This window comes from Saccopteryx bilineata, chromosome 1 (assembly GCF_036850765.1).
Source record: "Saccopteryx bilineata isolate mSacBil1 chromosome 1, mSacBil1_pri_phased_curated, whole genome shotgun sequence".
NCBI lineage: Eukaryota > Metazoa > Chordata > Mammalia > Chiroptera > Emballonuridae > Saccopteryx > Saccopteryx bilineata.
In genome coordinates, this window is record NC_089490.1 from 235,483,901 (window position 1) to 235,495,919 (window position 12,019).

At 36.7% G+C, this 12,019-nt stretch overlaps 1 protein-coding gene across 2 annotated transcripts in view; it reads right to left on the reverse strand.

Annotated features, from left to right (window-relative positions):
* Positions 1-12,019, reverse strand: part of BRINP3 (BMP/retinoic acid inducible neural specific 3) — a 327,366-nt gene that overhangs the window by 304,128 nt on the left and 11,219 nt on the right. For both annotated transcript variants that reach the window (XM_066253514.1, XM_066253513.1), the window contains exon 2: positions 7,373-7,439. The gene's annotated coding sequence lies outside the window, so the exon portion shown is untranslated. The remainder of the gene's footprint in view (positions 1-7,372; positions 7,440-12,019) is intronic.

A 12,019-nucleotide genomic window follows, 5' to 3' on the forward strand; every position in this document is an offset into this window, starting at 1 on the left:
CATGGACGTGGTGAGCACTATGAAACAAGTCCATAACCTACCACGTAGGCCACCGTAAGGAAGTGTTACTGTGTGTGCTCTTGATAATGAACTAAGTTCAGATATTCACAAGTTCATTCTAAAGATACCTTGTCTCTGGCAATGAATTAATTAAGCACCTTGTTAGAAATATGATATCCTATAAAATTTTATTTATTATTATTCAGTCCCAAAGGTTATGTTTAATTTCACTATGCTTTCTAGCTTGGTAGTTCCAAAGAATAAATAAAATATCACTCTGTTTTCCTTTCCTTTTTTTTTTTTCTTTCATTGAAAGCCTTTGAGGGCAGGACTAATTCCAACAAATGCAGCTGAAGTGCTTATCCAGTTGTCAGTTTGATTCTGTAGCATTTTATTTGATTTTATAACTGTGTGTATAGATTGTTAGTGTTGGAAAGCACTCTACTTACTAGGAATTCGATAAGCGATTAAAACTTCAAAAATGTTTCCTCCAAGTGCCTCTAAATAGATCCCATAAACAAAGGCAGACAAGTGCAGGGTGAAGTAAACGAGGGCATGCCCTGATGGTTCACAGCGTGCAGGGATGACCGTGAGAGATGTGTTTAGGGTATTCTCTGCCCTCTCCATGAGGCTTTGGGAAATATATGAGCAGAGAGCTGACTTTCCACAAGAGGGCTTCATGTTTCAAATCAGCATTATCATACTTTTTTGGCAGGATGCCCAGAAAAGTCTAATGCTTGTTACTTTATTAAATGAAGAAGAATTTTTATGGGAATATGTTATAACTCTTCTGGAGAACTTTCTAAAATGCATACATGCATGTTTGTCCATTTAGAAAAAATATAAGCCCCCATACTCAAATATTAATTACATACATGTTTGATTGCTTATGTGGATTATTTATACACATAGTTATAATTTATTGCTCTTTGAGAGATTTTTTTTCTACAGAAAAAAAATTAGATCATAAACAAATTCTCTATCTAATCTAATCAATAAATCATCTGTCCATCCATCCATCCATCCATCCATCCCTCTATCCATCTTCATCATCTATCTCTATATATGCTATATATCTGTAGGACTGTGTATCTATCTTTTCCCATATTTTTGTAAGATAAATATGGCCACTGACTTTTATCTGTACATATGCCCATTTTCATAGAGTTTATGGATAAAATGCTATAATTTGATTTTTATATGGTTTCCTCAGCTGCTACCCATTGAGAATAGCTAATTGAAAGGAAACTCAGTTTTTCATAATAAGAAGTGTAAGTTTTGTAGGCAGTCCATGATGTGTGTGAAAGTAGAGGAGACTGTATTTCTACCTGTCAATATTAAACCTGGAAATCCTAGTTTACCAGCTGTAGCTGGAATCTTTAGATGTCATATCATGTTGAAGCCAAAGCGATCTCTCATCTTTATTATGTCAACAACTTTCTCACTGCTGTCCTTGCCTCTGTATTTACCATCCTCAACCTCTAGTTAAATACACACATGACAGAGGAAGCACGGCTTCCTGGCAGTTCTTCTGACCTCCACCTGCCCATATTCACCTGTCCCATTCAGAGGAAAAGCCAGACAGCTTCTGGTGACCCTGGGGACGCTACACAAGCCAGGCCCTGGCTGCCATGCTCATCGTCTCCTCTACCAATATTCTTATTACTCACTCTGCTCTAATTGGGAGGAGCATCTACTGACCAGGTGGAAGGCTCTACATCCACACCTACACAGGATATAAAGTTTATCACCTTTGAACATAAGCAATCACAATTATAGTAACAGGACACCACTAGAGCTGGAGAGTGTCTATGTGTATTTGAAAAATCATAAACTTTGTTTCGTCTGGTATTTCTGTTGCACTGGATTAGTTACCCATTCCTTGATTCGATAAACAGCTATTGACTGTCTACTACGTGTGAGCATGAACAAAGCTGGACAGAGTAGGGAAGGGCATGGGGACATATCCTGACCTCAGGGAGTCTACAGTCAGATAGAGGTCCAGAAACAAAGTGTATAAAGGCACTAAGAATTACAGATAACCATTAGCTGTGTAAACTGAAGAAAGAAGACGTCATAATGTGAAGACTACCACCAAAGAGCCCTTCAGATCCAATGCCTCGTGCAGGTCCCCTGGGCGGGTGACCAATCAGAGTTCTAGGCACAGAGGCTGAGCAGGCTGAGCGGGAGCAAGCAGCATCAGACTCCAGGACATGCAGAAAGCTCGCGAGACTGACAACCTCTGGGTATGTTGGGGGACTTAATAGAACGGAGGAGGGGAGCTGAATGATTTAGAGAATGCGCATGAGGAAAGCAGGTCAAAAATAGGAATTCAAATGTTATCATAAGTGTAACGGAAGTCTCTACAACACTCCAGGCTGTGCTGTTAGCTTCCATCAAGTCTGCTGAATATTTACAGTATAAAATAGGCACTTCAAGAATTATTTTCATTAATAGTCTGTATGAACTCAAATCAAACAATCAATGTATAGACGTTTCCAGGTTAGTTTTTCCCTCGTGTTTCTTGCCATTACGTGAAGGGGGGGGGGTGCAATAAAGAAAGCACATTATTTTTTGTGTAGGTTTTATTTTTTTTTCAAAGTTTTTCACCACTCTTTTGTGTTGTAACCAATATTGGAGCCATTGCATTGGAAATGTGGGGGTGACGTTCATTAGAGATTGCACTTTAAAATACAATGATTTTTTTGTTGTTTTTTTTTTAAAAAACTTACTTAAGTTATATACTCCTTACAGGCAAATTCCTGACTTCTTCTTGGGATCTAGTCATTCTCTGTAATTGGAGCATTTTATACTCTTGATTAAATCTAGAACTGCCTCGAACATTATCACGAGTATGTTTTGCTCAACTATTTCTGTGATCTTTATTTACGTCAGAGGTTATGTTGCCCGTGATCAACTTTCTTCCTTAGTATAATTCTTTCCCCATTTTAAGAAAGAGCCTTGAGAAGCTGGGCAGGGCTGCCCATTTATTATTCTCATCATAACGGAGGTGGCAGAACGCCACTGTACTATCACTAGAGGCCCAGGTGAGTCTATTGAACGTGCATGGTGGGGACAAGCTGTGCCATGTGACTCGCTTCAACTTCCAGTTAGTGAGGTTTTTGGTCACCCAATAGAAAGTGCTGAGGTGACAGAGCTAAATTGTGCAGGTGATTGTTAAAGAGGCGACCATGATACTCAATGTCGAGGTGCTACAATGATGTATGTAATTTAAAAAAATGCCTTACTGACTCTAAGTGCTATAAATTCACTCTTTGTGAGTGATAATTATAAGTCAGACTTTACAGAAGTCTGGCAGAGTTTCACCATTTTTTCCAGCAAATATTAAGCTTGAGCTTTATGTTTTTGTAATGGTGTATTTCAGTGCAATCTTCCAGACCTTTCTAGTGATATACATCACCATTTGATTATATTACCCAGATTGTTAAAGCCAAGGCACACATATAAATGTGAAAACAGTACAGATGTTAGATAATTAGGCACTTCCATTAAATAAATCCAAAAGTAGGAAGTCATCTCTGAAGTGTATAAACCAAACATGTACTTAACTAATATAATCTGTTGGTTATATTAGCAATATATTAATGATAAGCCAAAATCCACAAGATAAAACAGAAAAGGAAGGAAAAAAAAGAGGAAAGAAAAAGACAGAAAGAGATCAAATTTTATTCCAACACCTCTGGAAAAAAATAAATAAATTCATACAAACATTTTGTTCCATTAAAGGGGAGGGATTTCAGTCAAAATCCTAACATTATTTTAATTGAAGGCCTGTCTTGTAGGCCAGTTTAACACTATTTTAAACTGTCAAACATCTCTAGAATAAAACTTTAAATTTGTTTTCTGCACTGCTATTTCTTTCTGCCTTACAATGTTGGCCCTGTGACTGACATATATTCAAGCGTCACTCTCAAATAGCAGGCAGAGGTCTGAGTGACACAGGGAAGGCCTGTTCAGCCAGCTCTCGGACCTTGTTACAATGTATCCTTTGGATTGCTTTACTCCTGTTGCCAAGGCAGCATGGTGAACTTGATGACACTCATGACTAGAAGCAATAATTCCATTGTTTAAAAAAGGCTCTGGCTGGTCTGGCATGTGGAAGTACCAGGTTCGATTTCTGGTTAGGACACAAAAGATAAGCACCCATCTGCTTCTCCAGCCTTCCCCCTCTCTTTACTCTATATCTCTCTCTTCCCCTCCTGCAGCCAAGGCTCCATTGGTGCAAAGTTGGCCCGGGCGCTGAGGACGGCTCTGTGGTCTCCACCTCAGGCGCTAGAATGGCTCCAGCCAAAATGGAGCAACCTCTCAGATGGGCAGAGTATTGCCCCCTGGTGGGCATGCTGGGTGAACCCCAGTCAGGCACATGCAGGAGTCTGATTGCCTCCCTGCTTCTAACTTTGGAAAAATACACACACAAAAAATCATAATAATAAAAAATTAAAATAAAAAAAAGTGAGCTCAATGATAAACTTTTCTCCTAATTTCCCTAGCACTGAAGCTGAGTTCTCCAAGCTGAGACTGAAATTTTTGCCACATTTTCTAATCAGAAAAACATAAAATAAAGGTATGCTGGAAAGTGTAAACAAACTTTCAGAATTCCAGTTTCTCCTGTGTTTAATACACCTAGAAAGAAATATAAGTGCCTCATAACATGTTTCTCTGTGTGGCTCATTTTGTTTTTAAAATAAGATTACTAGGAATCCTATTGTCCCCATAATGCTATCCCACAATAATAAAGAGAGCTTACCAAAGTGATTGACATTAGTGTCCACAGATCAATGTTACAGAATTAACTGTCAATCACAGGACTTATACTAACAATTACAAACTGCCTAGTAATAGATATTTTTAATTACAAGTTTCCAATAACACCTTTGCACTTTTGAAAAATTGTGCAAGCAGAAGAAAATTTGACTAAGGGATCTAAAATCTTTCAAAGGCTGTTTCCGATAGGTTATCCATTTGACACCTTGCATGGTCTTCCTCCTTTCATGATGCCTTCACTAAGAGGAACTTCTTGATTTGTTCAAAGGGCTGTCAGCAAGGCCTGCTATGTTTTACAACTTTGAGATGTGTGGTAAGTGCTGAGTAAATATTATAACGCCACACAAGAGGCATTACATTTTCTTTCTGCAAATTTGATTTCTTCTTTTATACGGTCATAACTTTTTCTTTCAGACAAGAAAGCCAATAGGTAATTCCATTCCTATTATACACCAGAAAAGAGAAAGCAAACTAAGGCAGAAAGTGGAATATACCTTTGCTTACCTAGATCACCCATCTGTTTCCATTTGTTGTGCTTTCATATAAAAGATATTGAGAGAAATCAGTGAGACATCTCTGTCCATTTTTACATCTCTCATTATTTTCATCTCTAGATGTTATCAATTCTGTATCCATACCTCGCATGAAAGGCCATGCAATCTCTGTGTAAAATCATTCATTTATTTTCTTTATAATTAATTATTAATTATTTTTGTTCAACCTTCAGGGTTCAGTATCTGAAATTACATTCCAAGTCCTTATGTGAATTGACTTATTCCAAAATCTAATTAATTTTGTGGGTTTCATCTATTTATTCTTGGATGTCTCCTTAGGTTTTGAATTTCTATTAATTTATCTGATTTTAAGCACTTAAATATTTGCTTTCACTTATGAATATCCTAAAGTTATGCCCATGTGCCATTACTAGGTTACTTAGCGTTTATAATTCCGTTTTTTAGTAGCAAGGTTCCTAATTTCATTGAGCATAGGCTTCCAAGACAACTTAGGAAACTTACTCTCTCTAGCATTCATAGTTGAAAAGTAAGAACTTTCTCCTCCAGTGCAGCTTGGCTTCCTTACTTATAATTTAAGAGACTTAGAAAAAGGCTGTTGTTGGTCTCAGCTGAGCTAGGAAATGCCCATCTGTTAACACGCCAACAATGTTCAGACTCACATAGCAGCCCAACATGACCACATGGTCAAAAAGAAGAGGTGTAGTCTCCTGAAAAAGGGAGGAAGGATGTTTTCTCTTTCTTGACTATTTAAGATGTTTTAAAATTTTCAAATAAAAGACAATTCAAGAAAAACTTGCTTAAGGAAAAAAAAAATAGCCTAGGGAAAATTACACAGGGGATACCTATTTAACTTCAAAGTTTATGGGTATATAATTCAAAGCTTGGTTCAGGCTTCGGATGATGTCACCATGGCCATTCCTCTTTTCATCAACCACTTGCCATTCTTCAGTTTGGCTTCATTTTACGATCTGACATTTTGTTAGGGTGTTGCCAGAAGCCCAGACCCTTCCCAAGCTGGGTATCAGGTTCTGAGGGGACAGAAGTGACTCTATGAACTAGTATTTCCCAAGAAAAGACATAAGGAAGCTCTTTCCTCTGTTCGGGTCATATGTTCACCCCTAAGAAAACCACACTGGCTCAGGAAAATATAACAAACTGCTTGGTTTTGAAAGCTAGCACCTGTCACCCCTGAAGTCACTGAGCTAGTAGTTCCACACCCAGGCCTTTGAAGCAAGAATATGGAAATGTCACAATAACAGCCCAGACTGCTCTTAGAAGACAAGAGGCAGGAGATACCCCAGTCCACAGCTATTTCACCTTATGAAAAACATGTTAAAATACTCTATTTTCATAATTCAGTGCTACAACACACATGTCTCAACTCTTTTGTCTTTTTTGCCAAAGAACACAATAAAAGATCACATTCACCTACTGACCCCAGATTCTAATTCTGGAACCCAGAGTACTGTATGTGTCTCTCTTTTGGGTCCAGATGAAAATCCCAAGGTTAAATAATGAGTTTACTTAAAACGTATTAAATAAAAAAGATGGGTAAAAAATACTTAAGTGCATTAGAGAGAAAAGCAGACATTTCTATCTGGAGAATGGAAGATAGAGAAATAACACAGCAATATGTGATAATATTAAACTCAATCAAATTTTGCTTGAACTGCTTGACTGAAATAATACAGCAGCACTTTATTGCAACCTTGAGCTTTACAGAGCCCTTATTTGTAAGTAATTTGTTAACTATGAAATCAGCACTGGGTATATTTCTTCCGGCTGACATACTACTGATTTCCATCAAATTGCTCGTTTACATTTCTACTTGTTTAATTGGGAGGAACTATTAAGAACTGTCTTATGGAGACTTTAAGAAAAAAACCCTAGAATCGCTTTTGCTCATTTAAATAAATTACCATTTATATTTTGCATCATGTGTAACTTGAAATCATCACATACAGGACGACTTACCTTTTCTGTGGTGATTCTGCAACAACACCTCACTTACCCTTCTGGTACAGCTACACTGTGAGGAATAAACCGAACCCACACAAAGACATTCAACTTACTCTGCCCCAAGGAAGTTACGAGGCTCTGAACGTGCACTCTCCAGCTTGGTTTCCACTTCTGGGGTTTCTGAAAGACCAATCATCATACACCACATTTTAATGCCTAAGAGAATGACAGGCTGTTGCGAGAAAAAACAGACCTGAAATAAGGATGCTCTTGTTAGCTCACACAGTGAGGCTCAGAAGACAAGATGCTTAAAGGCTGACTTAAAACTACTCACCCGCCGTTTCTACAGGAGAATTTATTTGTTTTTACCATTTTTGCTCTTCTTTTTATTGTTATGTTGTAGTTTTGAAAAGAACAACAACAAAAAGAAAGGTAGATTAAAAAAACTCCGTACGTGTCCTGGCTGGATGGCTAGCCGTAGTGGATGAAGAGTCACCCTGCGCACCGAGGCCACCGGTGTGACAACCGCCACTCCAGTCAGGGCACGGAGGAGAAGCAATAAATATACAACTAGACTGAATAACTGAGTGAACAATGAGTTGATGCTTCTCCACCTCTCTCTCCTCCCCCTCTCTCTTTCTCTCTCTCTCCTTTCCTTTCTCTCTCTCAAATCAATGAAAAAATTAAAAAGAAAAAAACACTTTATACTTATTAACCTCAACAAATAGCACTGGCATTTTGGAAATGGATATATCAACAATAACATATAGAAATACACCTTATATTTTCCTCATAAGGTTGGTTATTAGTTTTTGTACAAAATTTGAAAAGAAATGTGGTAGGTTTTGATTTTTTTTGTAAACTGCATTACTTTGAGAAAAATAAGAACTTTATTTTACATACAAAAATAATAACAATAGTAATGTAATGCCTGGTCTTATAGATTGTTATATAAACAAAAATTGTGCTAAGTGACATTACATATATATTTAAATATGTAAAACATTATATTTAAGGTATATGCATTTTATATAAAAATATATTTATATAAAAATCAATTCTTTTGCCCAATTCAGCATTTTTTTTCAGAAATTAACCAAAACATCTTTTTTGTTTTCCTGGTCTGTATGTTTTCACAAACACAAAGACAGGATATTTGATGTTTATAAACAACATATTAAATCAGAAGTTTGTGCAAACCTCTTGAAACAAGTAAATATTCTTATCTGATACTTTGTATGTTTTACCACTTGCTCATCATAAGAATTACTTTAAGCCCTTTATTTTCAAAAGTGGACTGAAGATTCTAAGGTAAGTTAAATGCAGTAAATCTCCCTTTCAAAAGTTCTGTTTATATGGTTCATAACATCCATCCCTGAATTCCGTATATTTCACTGTGGATTAAAAAAGGATACTATTTATTTTTTGGAACTAGCCACATCTTTTACTCCTTTGAAACTCTATTACCCGAATATCCCCCTTCCTTATATTTCCTCCTCTGATAAATGTCTCGGCTCAGATACTAAGTTGAGAGTCTGGTAACATCTGCTTATCAGTTCCCATCCAAGCATTCTGCACTATCTCTCTTTCCAAAAGCACTGGAAGAGTCAAAAATAACATTTTTCTGTTGGAGAAGAAACTCCAGGCAAGAGGTCGACCTGGGAAAAACATTCATTCTTCATTACTCTTTCTGAGAAGGCACATCCAGCACCTAAAATATATCACTGCGGAGGGTATTTTGTTTTATTTTGCTTTGCCTTTTTGAAGGAAAGACCCACAGAGAGAAAAAAAGAAAAGAAAAACAAACTAACCATTAGAAAAGGAAAGATACTTGGTACCACAATATAAACTAAAACCATTAGAAAATGTTCCTTTTATCAAGATTACTTTTCTTTTATAATCTCTCTAATTTCCTTTAAATCAGTGAGCTATGATGCTTGTTATATGTCCTTGACTTTACAAGGGGCTTATTTAACATCAAGCTATTTCAAATATGTTAAGAATAGATGGAGCTAGTCTCCTCTTGTGACGTATAATTCGGGAAGGGCAGAAACCTCTATTTAAGCATCCACCTTCCTGCCATAAGTATATTTCACATCTACATATCTGTAATTTTAAAGATTTGACCGTAAAGATCCCTACGATTGACTCGATGCTGCATTTTAGCTCCTAGGAGCAATATTAAATTGGAAACACCATAATAGGGAAATAGATTTTCAGTCAATTTTATCTAGAATCTTAAGGGACTTGACTGACAACTCCCTAAGCTGTCACCCTAAGGGGAACGGAAGGCAGCTCTGGCTTCTGGATGAAACAAAGGGGCACTAAGAATGGGGAGAAAGGAGGGGGAAATGGGAGGACATCTCTAATCGCAACTAGCCCCCATTTTGATCAGCACACACCCTCGAGTCAAGTTCATAGGATAGGTTAGAAATAAGAAGTATTTATATTCTCTTAATTATGTCAAATTTATGTACAGTCTTTTGATTTTCTGCATGCGTAAGAGATAAAAACCATTTATGAGAAACATACATATTTTTCATAATTCAGGGTGAAAATTCAAACTCCAACAATAATTGTACTTAATATTTATTTCTTCAAAATAAAATAAAGTTTTGTAATCACCTTTCATTGTTGTTGAATATATAAAAATATATGGTTAGTTTTTCAAGATTAACTTACTAATAAAATAATGTAAAAGTAACAACTTTAAGTGAATTCATCAGGATCTAATGCTTGTTATCTACTCTGGTAAGAAGATTCAACACACATCAGAAATTAACTGTGATAGTAGCTTCAGTCTCATTACTTTCCCTTTATTCCTAATTTTGCAGTGTTGCTGGACAGGAAGCCTACAAAAAGTTATCAATGCCTAATAATCTAATGCTGCTATGAAATTACTTTATGCGCAGTGTCCCTTACTTAAACTTAGTGACTACTCAGTGTGCTCATCAGATTGAGCAATGCGGGTTTGAAAGCTGAAAGCTAGACGGGGCGGAGCCAATGCATTGTGACGTCGTGGAGCTAGGTGGGACGCCAACAGCCACGGAGCCATCTCTGAGATCTGAGACTTCAATGTCAACGTTTCCGTGGTGCTTTCTGCCCCAGTCTACCCCAGCGTCCTAAAATACGGGGAGTGATTATTTCCCACGAACATACACCGGCGATTTTTAAATGGCCTACTTTATACTGCTCACAAAAATGAGGGGATATTTTATCGCTTCATATTCATTTTGAAATATCCTCTCATTTTTTTGAGCAGTATATTTGGTTGCTGTGAGCTAAAGTAATGTAGCTGAAATACTTAGCCTAATATATGACAAAAATTAATGCCCAGGAAAAAGAGGATAAGAGATTCACTTTTAGGCAATAAGTATTTTTCCTCAATTATCTTCCAGGCACGTTGAAAAAGTAACTATAGATAATAATAATAATAGAAATGATACAGTGTAGAGAGAAATGCCAAAAAATAAATAAAACAAAAAAGCATAACCATGTATCTCAGTGCTGATTTTGGTCTCGCGTTCAGAGGGTGCATTTGATTAGTCATACTGTGCAGAATCTTGCAAAAAGCTCAAACTTGGACAGCGAATGGAGAGATATGAGAGTGGAAGACTACTAGTTAGGCACTCTAGCTGTGAGACGGGCTGCTCAGTTTAACTCTCTCTGCTTTCTGCTGCTCCAAGCTCTGAGGCCCGAGGCAGAGATTTAACTTCTCGTCTGTAAAACGGGGGACTATTAACAGTACCTGCCTCATACGTTGTTGCTACAGCATCAACTAAATCACCAGGATGAGCAAAGTGCTAGAGCAACATGCTCACACGTGCTCACCCTTGTTCTAGGTTTAGGGGACAGGATGGCACAGAAGGACATCATAAAACAGGAGTGCCCTGTTTGCTCTATAAACTCTCAGGGCATTGACTACAAAATGTATACTTTTCAGCATTTTCACCAACATGTCTTTTGAATTAGCTTAAAATACTTTATTCTTGTCATTCTATCTATCATTTATCACTGTGCTAACAGGCAATGCCTAATATTTAATTTGGGTATATACACTGAGTGATCATTCATTTAGATGTAGTTATTAAATAATTAAAATCTAGCTACTGCACTAGTGGTAGTGCTGATACATGGATTCTTAAAGTGTGTTTACTATGACTCATGGTCTGTGATTCAAAAGGTTGCTCAATACAATAAATATGAGATCTGTGACATGCCTGTGATTCACAGGAGTAAGAAAACACCCTAAGTCTGAAGAAATTGAATTTTAGCTTCATTTATCTTAAAACACTGATGTTCTGTATTTATTGACATGTTGCTTTAAGGTGACAGGATTTGTTGACAACTTTTAGTCTTTGATTTGACAAAAAAAGAACTAAACTAAATTTACTTATATAAAGTCAATGAACAAATTCGGCTTTTAACATATAAAACATTAGCTTTCAAGATCGATGGACTAATAAATGAATTCATCACACAGTAAAAGACTCAGAGAACTAAATATTCCATACATTATCACTTTCCACATTATCAGACTTAAGAGCTATGAAAAATGATATAATTGATTGTTCTATGCAAGGAAGGCCTGAGCTAACTTACTGTGATGTACTAATTCACTCAACACTCCAATCTTTAAGGAAGATGCACTATCGACCCAATGTAAAAATCTAAAATTTCATTACTTTATTGTACAAGATTTTTCATCATATACACACTGTCTACAATATAAAGTAGTTGAGATTAATATCTGAAGACTG